This window comes from Gorilla gorilla, chromosome 10 (assembly GCF_029281585.2).
Source record: "Gorilla gorilla gorilla isolate KB3781 chromosome 10, NHGRI_mGorGor1-v2.1_pri, whole genome shotgun sequence".
NCBI classification, from domain to species: Eukaryota; Metazoa; Chordata; class Mammalia; order Primates; family Hominidae; genus Gorilla; species Gorilla gorilla.
Window position 1 is genome coordinate 141,989,912 of NC_073234.2, and position 12,422 is coordinate 142,002,333.

The following is a 12,422-nucleotide window of genomic DNA, read 5'->3' on the forward strand; positions in this document are numbered from 1 at the left end:
CAGGTCTTTTAAGGGCCTCCTGCATAACCACGGGCAAGTGGCAGTCTCTTTGAAGCTCAATTTCCACATTATTATAATAGGAATAAAGTTATCTCATACACTTGTTGCAAAGATTATACATTAGGTGTAAAATATCTCAGTAGTGTTCTTAATATATCACATCTATTTAATAAATGGAAACTGTTACTATCATAAATGCTCAAAGACAAAAAGTACTTGCTCCTCACATAACATAAAATTGCACCCTATTCCATAATCAATGCCTAAACTTTCATCCTATGAAATCTTGCAGCTTGTGATGATTTCTTTCCGTAGTAATATTTGTACATTTTGTTTTTTTCAAGTATATCAATTTGGACAGAATCTGAATATAACTGACCATCATCAATTACCTGCTAAAAATCTGATTGCCTGCAGGCACATTCTGGAAGTCTGTGTGAAAAGAAAAAATGTTTATAGCTACTTAGTTATACCACTTATAAACCCCATTCTTTTAAAAACGTTTTTAATGTCTGAAATGAATAAGTAAATGAAATTGGCTATTTATGATTCTTCTGATATTCTCGTGTTTTTTCATGGGAGAATATTAGAAGAATCCTTCAATATGCACTTATCTTGTTTTATATCTTTCTTTGTTGATGGAAGTGCAAATCTTTTTAATCTTTCTGAAAATAGCTTTGTAGTGTGTGTGAGCTGCCTTGCTTAAATTTGAGTATCATTCTCTACTGAAGGATTTCAGAGTGTATTAATGGCAAACAACATTCAATGTAATTGTGCATTCTCTTTCATGTATCATTCAGTTCTTGAAAAATGAAAATTATTCTATCATAAATAATTGCTGTATGCTTCTCAGTAACGTGAAGTGCTGTAGACTGACCATATAAATACATATTTGCATAAAATTGGCAATCAAATATGATACACGGAAGAACTTATTTGTCAGAACAAATGGTTTGCAATATTCATTATTTTCTTGTAAAGAAACCATTATTGGGGATGACTTAACTAGTGCAGAGTTATTTGGTGAGCAATGTATTGATCAGATATCTGGAAAGATAAAAATGCCAATACTCAGACTGATAATTTGTCTATAAACCTGGATATATTTCTTACACACACACACAGACACACACATGCATACACACGGTTTGGCTCTGAAAGTAGTAATTTTCCTTTCTTCTATATGTCCATTGAAATCATTCAAGACGCTCAAGACACATTTAGCAATGGTGGATGGCAAAATGAAGGATAACAGGGGTTATTTAAGTTAAACATGCATTTTTTTTTGGAAAAATAGTGAGTGCAAAAGAAGTAATTAACTATTCAAGCTTTTGCACTGATACTAGCCAAGAGTGCCCAAACATCTCTCCCCAGGTGTGGTATATTCCATCTCACTATAAAATAAGAGTGAGAATTTTTACCAAAGGACCATACCCAGAATGTTTAAAACCAAAAATGCTGATTTCCTCACTATTCATTCTTACTGAAACTTTGTACCCTGTGACAAACATCTACATATTAAAGTGGTATGAAACACTAGTGTTATTTACTCCTCAAATATTTATCGAATACTTATGACGTGCAGGTATCATGCATGTGTTTCTGGAATTACAAAGATAAAGCACCATTAATTCATTCCTCAAAGCCACAAAGTTAACATGGAGAAAACCAAATATAGAAGCAGGTGAAGATTAAAGAGCCAGGAAGGGAAGCCTGGGCAGAAGGAGGCAAGTAGTGGTTAGCACACATCTAGTTTTTTTATCAAACTCATCTCAAATCCCAAAGCATCCATCTTTGAGGCATAATAACTCTGTTATTTCCCCAAGAAAAGGGCATGTAAGTGTGTAATCTACAAGTGTGTAACTGCTTATATATATTTTATTTCTGGTAATTTTTGCTTTATGTATTTTGAGGTTATGTTAATAGATGCATATGTTTTGAATTGTTATATCTTCCAGTGCATTGAACTCTGTTGCCTATTTCTCCTTTAATGTATGTTAATTTTTTGCCTTATATATGTTGAGGCTACACGACTAGGCACATAGAAGTTGAGAATAATTATTTTTTTCTGGTGAATTGGTGCTTTCTCATTATGAAACATGATTTTCTAATTATAATAATATTTCTTAATTTGCTACTTGATCAGATATTAATATAGCTATATATTTGAATTTTGTGTTATATCTTTTTTCATCCTTTGACTTTCATATTTTCTGTGTTCTAATTTGAAACGTATACATCTTGTAAGCAGCTTATAGTTTTAAAATCCAGTCTGACATATTTAGCTTAGTCCTTTACATCAAATGCATCTGAATACTTATGTTTTGAGCACTTTGGGGTATATATGCTATTCTTTAGTATCAAGTTTACTTTTAACAAAAAGTTCTAATGGTACCTATTTTACATGGTTGATTTTTGTAACCAAATAAGATTTCTTTCATTTATTGTTCCAAGATTTATTGAGGTATAATTAACAAATACAAATGTTTAAGGCATACAACGTGGTGTTTCGATATACAATGATCATTGTGAAATGATTACAATAGTCAAGCTAATTAACATATAGACCTCACATAGTTACTTATGTGTGTGTGTGTGTGTGTGTGTGTTGAAAACATTGAAGCTCTCCTCTCTTAGCAACCTTCAAATACACTACACCATACAGTATTGTTAATTATAGTCACCATGCTATAATTAGAGCTCCAAAATATATTCATTCTTACTGAAACTTTGTACCCTGTGACAAACATCTACATATTAAAGTGTGTAATTTCTAACATTAAGTATGTGATGACCATTTTTTGGTTTCTATCCATAAGTTTCCAGATACATGATAGTAAAAAAGTTTGTTGAACCCAACTGAAAGAAAAGCATGCAAAAAGGGGTAAGCTTCAAGATCTCTCAGAGTAACGACAATAACATGACACACGTGTGAATATACTTTAGACAGTGTATACCATTTATTTGGTCAAGGTAAGTAAGATTAGCTTCTATAATAATCTTCAAAAGCATAGGAGGATAACACAATAAAGTTTTTTTTTCTCATATTGTATCTGGCATTATGGCTACAATAACTGGTTATTTTATAAAAACAATTTCGATATATCTCAAATAAAAGGAAAAAAACTCATCCTCTAAAAAACTCAGTAGTTGTGTATGATTATTATTCTTGAGGAATTAGTGACTTTAGTTTCCATAGTTGTTGTCTCATCAAAGGCAATGGCTATATTTCCTATTTATTTTCTCTCTTGCTTAGTTACCTAGATAAAGACCACATCATCAAACCAGTTCTTTATATCTGCTGTTGATTTGATAGTGTGAATGTGAAGTGTTACCAAAAGAAATGCACTCAGAGAAGAAGACAAATTAGCTGTATAAACGAATTGGTGTAGCAGAGAATTCCAGGAATTTCAAAATAAGGAAGGAGCTGTGAGTATTGCTTTTTGCCAACAGTAACCATGTCTAGGATTACTACAAGGACAACTGTATAGAAACAAAATATACTGAATTGCCTACATGAGCAAAAAACATAACCCCCCAGGTAAATAAGTACTTTCTCAATTCTCCCTTGAAATTTCTAGTTTGTTGATGGAGGGGAATAGATACTGTGCAGATCTAAGATAGGGTAAATAAGGTATATTTTAAACTTCCTGTGTAAACTTAATATGCTGTCCTACTGGGGTTTTCTACCACACTTGATGAGATTGTATAATGTTGACATAATATATGCTTGTAGGCTGGGCGCGGTGGCTCACGCCTGTAATCCCAGCACTTTGGGAGGCCGAGACGGGCGGATCACAAGGTCAGGAGATCGAGACCATCTTGGCTAACACGGTGAAACCCCGTCTCTACTAAAAATACAAAAAGATTAGCCGGGCGCGGTGGCGGGCGCCTGTAGTCCCAGCTACTCGGGAGGCTGAGGCAGGAGAATGGCGTGAACCTGGGAGGCGGAGCTTGCAGTGAGCCGAGATTGTGCCACTGCAATCCGGCCTGGGCTAAAGAGCGGGACTCCGTCTCAAAAAAAAAAAAAAAAAAATATATATATATATATATATATGTGCTTGTAAAACATGGTACACACCAAAGGAGTATAAAGTGTCCAGCTGGAGACATCAGAGGGGCAATTACTCCTGCCAATCTCAGATCATCTGAGTCAATATCAGGGTTTTATAACATAAGACAGCATTTATGACACTTAACGGGTTGCCTCAGTTTTCTAATTTTTAAAATAGGGATAAAGTATCTTTCAGGACTATTTTCAGTATTTATTTAATTAGATAATTCATGTGAATAGTTTGTCACAAATTAAACACTCCATATATTTAAATCATTATCATATTGGCTTATTCTCATTATTCTCATAGTTAGGGAAAGTAGGATATCAGCAACTCCTCAGCTACTGCTGTGTAGACTGGAAGCCCTAAAAACACTTTTAAAAGCACATTATTTTAAATAATTTTTTGAAATGAAGTAATCAGCCATAGAGTTTTACTTTGGGGACATCTATAATATTTTTAGACCTCTAAACTGCATGCTTATAGCAGCATATTTATAGAAAGACTGTATTTTTTCAATTGTACCATGTTATCGTAGTAATCTTTTTGAAAAATTAAGCAATAGATGAAGCCTCCTTTATATTTGAAGGCCTATTGGGTGGATAAACAGGACTGGGAGATACCGAGAGTTGGAGCCCTTTCATATGCCTGCAACCAATGCCCATTCATGGCTGAAGAATGCAGGAAAGACAGTATAAACATGCTTAAGCCTTTCCACTGTGTCTTTCTGCCTCTCCAAGCTTCTCCTATTTATGTGTTTGTGTGCACGTGTATGTATACGTATATTTGTATTTATTTGTACACACACACACATGATTTGTTACTTGAAGTCTAGAAAATATTCAAGTTCCACATAAACAACTGAAATGAATAGCAATGAAAAGAATTTTGTGGTGGTTGTTTTTTTGAGAGACGTGGTCACCCAGGCTGGAGTGCTGCCGTGGTGTGATCATGGCTCACTTCCCTGCAGCCTCGACCTCATGGCCTCAAGTGATCCTCCCATCTCAGCCTCTTCAGTAGCTGGGACTACAGGCACAAGCCACCATGCCTGGCTAAGTTTTACTTTTTTAGAGACAGTGATCTCACGCTGTTGCCCAGGCTGGTCTCGAACTCGTAGGCTCAAGCAATGCTCCTGCTTCGGCCTTCCAAACTGCTGGGAATCCAGGCATAAGCCACCATGCCCAGCCAGAATATTTTAAATACATGTTCAAAGGCAGAACTCATGTTGAGGATGCAGTCAGGGGCTGAAGTGGAAAAATAAAAATACTTCAGTTCTGGAAACTTTGCATGAAGCACATAATTATTATAAAGATGAGAATACATTTGAATCTGGCATCAAAGGAAATGCTAGAAAGTAGTGTGACTATTAGCGTGGTGATTTAGGCTGGTGGGATGAGGAGCTTTTAAAAGGGCCGGGTTTAAATCTGGGATGATTAATTTTCTAATCAGAATGCCCAAGCCCTCATGGTGATACAGCTATATTCAAAGACACACAGGAGACAAACTCATTAAATTTGGATGAATATTTTAGCAAAGTAAATTGAGACAACCACAATATTTGCCTAGTTTGTGTCTGTTCCGGAAAATCTTAAGATAAACGTCCTATTTCTTTTTTTTTTTTTTTTTTTTTTTTTTGCTCTTTCCAACTGTGAAAACGAATTCTGGGCACCAGGGAAAGATCTAGAGACTTAATGTCTGAAATAACATATTTTCACTTTCAGCTAAATGGCTTAAGTCAGTTATTTTTGCCTCCTTACTCTCTTCTCTAAACCCTATATGCATCATATAGTTCCTTTGTTCCAGAAAGACTCTAGGTTAAAACAGAGTGACATCTAAGCTTGCTGAAATTTACCATTGGAAGTGGAGGCAGAATATGACAATGTTACTAATGCAGTATGCTTCTGAAAATACCTAGAAAATTTTGACTTCCTCCCCTTCAGCGCAGCTCACTTACTGTGGGAAGCAGTCACTGTCAGAGGCTACAAATCTCAAATGCATGTTAAGTGGAGTGTCAAACACTATGAATACAGGGAGTGCTAAATTCACTCTCCCTGAATTACTCCCATTATCTGCTTCGGATAGTTCAAGACTATGCTGAAGTACTAGCAATAATATTAGATTGCAATTCAGGGGGTAGGATGTGTGAGTTTCTTGTCAGGCCAGTTCACATTGCTGGACCTCGGTTTCTCTACACAGGAAATTAGAGCTTCTAAAGTCCTTTGATGTACTGAAACTATATATATATATATAATATAATATATTATATATATAATATATATAATATAGATTATAGCTTATATATAATATAGATTATACATAAAATATATAATCTGTATAATATAGATTATATATAATATATAATCTATATAATATACATTATACATTATATATAATCTATATAATATAGATTATATATACCATATAATCTATATAATATAGATTATATATACCATATAATCTATATAATATAGATTATATATACCATATAATCTATATAATATAGATTATATATACCATATAATCTATATTATATAGATTATATATACCATATAATCTATATAATATAGATTATATATACCATATAATCTATATAATATAGATTATATATACCATATAATCTATATAATATAGATTATATATACCATATAATCTATATAATATAGATTATATATACCATATAATCTATATAATATAGATTATATATACCATATAATCTATATAATATAGATTATATATACCATATAATCTATATAATATAGATTATATATACCATATAATCTATACTATAGATTATATATACCATATAATCTATACTATAGATTATATATACCATATAATCTATACTATAGATTAATATAGATTATATATAACATATAATATATAATATAGATTATATATAACATATAATATATAATATAGATTATATATAACATATAATATATAATATAGATTATATATAACATATAATATATAATATAGATTATATATAACATATAATATATAATATAGATTATATATAACATATAATATATAATATAGATTATATATAACATATAATATATATAATATAGATTATATATAACATATAATATATATAATATAGATTATATATAACATGTTATATATAATCTATATTATATATATAACATATATATAATATAGATTTTATATATAACATATATATAATCTAGATTATATATATAACATATATAATATAGATTATATATATAACATATAATATATAATATAGATCATATATAACATATAATATATAATATAGATTATATATATAATCTAGATTATATAAAATATATAATATATAATCTAGATTATATATTATATATAATCTAGATTATATATTATATATAATCTAGATTATATATTATATATAATCTAGATTATATATTATATATAATGTACAATATAGATTATATATAATATATAATATATAATAGATTATATATTATATATTATATAGATTATATATAATATATAATCTATATAATATATAATCTATAATATATAATATATATAATATATAATCTATATTATATATTATATATAATCTATAATATAGATTATATATAATCTATAATATAGATTATATATAATCTATAATATATAATGTAGATTATATATAATCTATAATATTGATTATATATAATATATTATATATAATATTGGTTATATAACCAATATTATATATAATATTGGTTATATATAATATATTATATATAATATTGGTTATATATAATATATTATATATAATATTGGTTATATATAATATATAATTAATATATATAATATATAATATATAATATATATAATATATAATATATAATATATAATATATATAATATATAATATATAATATATAATATAGATTATATATAATATATAATATATAATATAGATTATATATAATATATAATATATAATATAGATTATATATAATATATAATATATAATATAGATTATATATAATATATAATATATAATATAGATTATATATAATATATAATCTATAATATAGATTATATATAATATATAATCTATAATATAGATTATATATAATATATAATATATAATATAGATTATATATAATATATAATATATAATATAGATTATATATAATATATAATATATAATATAGATTATATATAATATATAATATATAGCTGTGATATATATATAGCTGTGATATATATGTATAATAATATCTATATTATTGTGCTTTATTACAAAGATTTATAATTACATTGACTACAGGCCTTTATTGTGCAGAGAAGTTTTTCCAGCTTTATTAAGATATAACTGTCAAATAAAAATTATATATTTAGATTAGCTGAATGTGGTGGCAGGCACCTGTAATCTCAGCTACTTGGGAGGCTGAGGCAGGAGAATTGCTTGAACCCAGGAAGTGGAGGTTTCAGTGAGCTGAGATTGTGCCACCGCACTCCAGCCTGGGTGACCGAGTGAGAATCTGTCTCAAAAATTTGTGTATATATATATATGTATATTTAAATATATAATTAAAGCGGGCCACTTGATACAAACAAATGTAGTGTAAATTTTGCAACTTGATGTTTTGATGTACTAATACATTATGAAATAATCACCATAATTAACACATCTATCATTTTATTTATAATGAACTTTCGTGTGTGTATGTGTGTGTGTGTGTGTTGTGAGAACACTTAAGACCTACCTTCTTGCAAATTTCAAGTATGCAGTATACTACCATTAACTCTATATACATTGCCATAGAGCAGATCTCCGGAACGTGTTCATCTTATAATTTCAAGTCTGTCCCCTTTGACCAACATTTCCTATTTCATCCATCGTCAGACCCCGGCAACCACCATTCTACTGTCTGCTTTTATGAGTTTGACTATTTCAGATTCCATGTACAAGTGAGGTCACACGGTGTTTGTCATTTCATGTCTGGCTTATTTTACTGGAGGGGAGAGCAGAAATTTTATAGATGGTTTCAGAAACATTGTGTTGTTTACATTGTTGTCCAGGTTTATGCATATTGTTGCAAATGACAAGATTCTCTTCTTTTTAAAGGTTACATAATATTCCATTATATATATATATATATATATATATACACACACATACATATACATATTTCATCACATATATATGTATGAATTCATATGTTACGTGTATGTATATACACACATATACAGTCATGCATCATTACTGATGGGCATCGTTTTGAGAATTGTGTCCTTAGGCAATTTCATCCTTGTGCAAACATCAGAGTGCACTCACACAAAGCTACATGGTATAGCCTACTATACACTTAGGCTACAAATCTGTACAGCATGTTGCTTTACTGAATACTGTAGGCAATTCTAACACAATGGTAAATATTTGTGTATTTGAACATATCTAAGCATTTAAAAAATACAGTAAAAATATACTATAAAAGATTTTAAAATGGTACCCTTAGGGCACTTTCCATTAACGGATCTTGCAGGACTATAAGTTGCTCTGGGTGTGTCAGTGAGTGTGTACACTACTGTAGAGTTTATAAACACTGTACTCTTCGGCTATGCTATTTTTTTTTTTTTTTTGAGATGGAGTTTCTTTCGTTGCCCGGGCTGGAGTGCAATGGTGCAATCTCAGCTCACTGCAACCTCCACCTCCTGGGTTCAATCCATTCTCCTGCCTCAGCCTCCTGAGTAGCTGGGATTACAGGCATGCACCACCATGCCTAGCTAATTTTTGTGGTTTTTAGTAGAGACAGGGTTTCACCATGTTGGCCAGACTGGTCTCGAACTCCCGCCCTCAGGTGATCTGCCCACCTCGGCCTCCCAAAGTGCTAGGTTTACAGGCCTGAGCCACTGTGCCCTGCCAGGCTATGCTAAATTTATATTTTAAAAAATGTGTGCTATGATGTTACCACAGCTACATCACTAGGTGATAACAAATTTTTTAGCTCCATTATAATCTTATGGGAGCACCACTGTATATGCAGTTAGAGTTAGTCACTGACTGAAATGGCATTATGTGGAGCATGATTGTATATGTGTGTGGTGTCTGCGTGTGTGTGTGTATGTGTATGTATACACATTGATAGATACACACACACGTGTGTGTGTTTGTGTTTGTCACATTTTCTTCATCTGTTCTGCTGTTGACAGATATTGTTTTCTACATCTTGGATTTTGTGAATAATGCTGGAATGAACATGGAAATATGAACATGGAAATACAGACATATCTTCAAGATACCAATTTCAATTTCACTGGATATCCATCCAGCAGAGACATCGCTGGGTCATCTAGTACTCCTGTTTTTAAGGAGGAGAAGATTCATGCTGTTTTCCATATTGGCTGTACCAATTTACATTCCTGTGAACAGCATACATGAATTTCCTTTTCTCCACATCCTTGCCCGCAATTATCTTCTGTCTTTTTGATATTAGCCATTTTAACAATTGTGGGTGGTATCTCATTGTGGTTTATGTGCATGTCCCCGATGACGAGTGATGTTGAGCACCTTTCCATATGCCTCTTGGTCGTTTATATACATCTTTTCAGAAATGTTTATTTAGGTCCTTTGCTCATTTTTAAATTTGTTTTTTTTTTTGCTATTGTTTGAGTTTCTTATATATTTTGGATATTAACTCTTTACCAGATGTATAGTTTGCAAATATTTTTTCCTTTGCATAGATTGCCTTCTCAATCTGTTGATTGTTCCTTTTGCTGTATTGAAGCATTTTAGTTTGATGCAATCCTACTTGCCTGTTTTACTTTTGTTTGTTTTACTTTTTCAGTCTGTGCTTTTTACTTTTGCAGTCTGTGCTGTTTTTCTTTTTGCTTTTTTTCTTTTTACTTTTTCTGTTTACTTTTTCAGTCTGTGCTGTTTTACTTTTTCTGTGCTGTTTTACTTTTTTTACTTTTTTACTTTTTTAACTTTTTAACTTTTTTACTTTTTTTACTTTTTAACTTTTCTGTGCTGTTTTACTTTTTTTACAGTCTATGCTGTTTTACTTTTTCAGTCTGTGCTGTTTTTCTTTTTACTTTTTTTCTTTTTACTTTTTCTCTTTACCTTTTCAGTCTGTGCTGTTTTACTTTTTCAGGCTGTGCTTTTGGTGTGACATCCAAAACATCTTTACTGAGACCAAAATCAACAAGACTTTCCTCTCCGTTTTCTTATAGTTATTTTGTTTCAGTCTTACATGTAATATTTAATCCACTTTGAATTTATTTTCGAACAGGATGTTTAATAATGGTCCGATTTCATTTTTCTGCATGTGGATATCCGATTTTCCTGACACCATTTATTGAAGAGACTATCCTTTTCCCACTGTGTGTTCGTGGAAACTTTGGTGAAGATTGGTTGTCAGTAAATGTGCGGATTTATTCCTGGGCTCCGTGTTCTGCACCACTGGCCTGTCTGTTTTTAGGTCATTACTAACCACTTTGATTGCACTAGCATTTTAACATGTTGTAAAATCAGAAAGTGTGATGCCTCCGCTGTGTTCTTCTTACTGGAGATTGCTTTGGCTACCTGAATCTTTTGTGGTCTCATTTGAATTTTAGGAATTTTTTTAATTGATTCTGTAAAAAATGCATTGGGGCACTGTCACGTTGGGTGTGCTGAAGAAGACCACTGGGCCTTGTGGGACTGGCTGTATGTGGGAGTCCACAGGAGCAAAACAACTAGAGCCAGTCTGCTAAAATGTAAGAGGCTAAGAGTATGGTACAGAAAGATTATTGACGTTCTTGAGCAAATCCCTAAAACTGCAGCATATAGAAAGTATACAGAACAGATTATAAAGGAGAAGCTGGCTATGGGTAAAGTGGAACCAGCTGTTAAGAAATTAGAAGATCAACTTCAAGGTGGTCAAGTACAAGAGGTGATTCTTCACACTGCAGATGAACTAAGTCTGGCGAGAAAAATGAGCCGAGGAAACCATGGGAGCTCTTAGTGGAAGAGCCTCCCCCAAGTCAGTGGAGATGGCCAATATAATTATTAAATGACTTTAGTGGCTTGATGGGAAACTGATGTAATTAAATAGACTGTTATATTAAGAGTGTGCCCATGTTACTGACATTTTATAATCAAGAAAACTGATACAGAAAATATTTGGGGGGCTTGTTAAGATTAGTGATTATGGTAACACAGTCTCGTGGATTAATTTTTTTATTTGTAAAGTATTCACATAAATTATTACAAAGATGATATGTCTTTGAACAGAGAGGTCCTGGGAAGATTTGAAATTAACTAGAAACATTCTTACAAATCTTCCCTGCAGAAGCCGTTTTCAAAAAGTAAATTTTCTTTAGTAGAATCTTCAATGCATCATTTAATTTTTTTATTATCCTGAAGAAGAAAAGGCCCTTAAAT

At 31.3% G+C, this 12,422-nt stretch overlaps 1 pseudogene; it reads left to right on the forward strand.

Moving 5' to 3' along the window:
* Nucleotides 1–11,641: 11,641 nt before the first annotated feature.
* LOC101134536 (NADH dehydrogenase [ubiquinone] 1 alpha subcomplex subunit 5-like) lies at nt 11,642–12,044 on the forward strand (annotated as a pseudogene).
* Nucleotides 12,045–12,422: the final 378 nt, after the last annotated feature.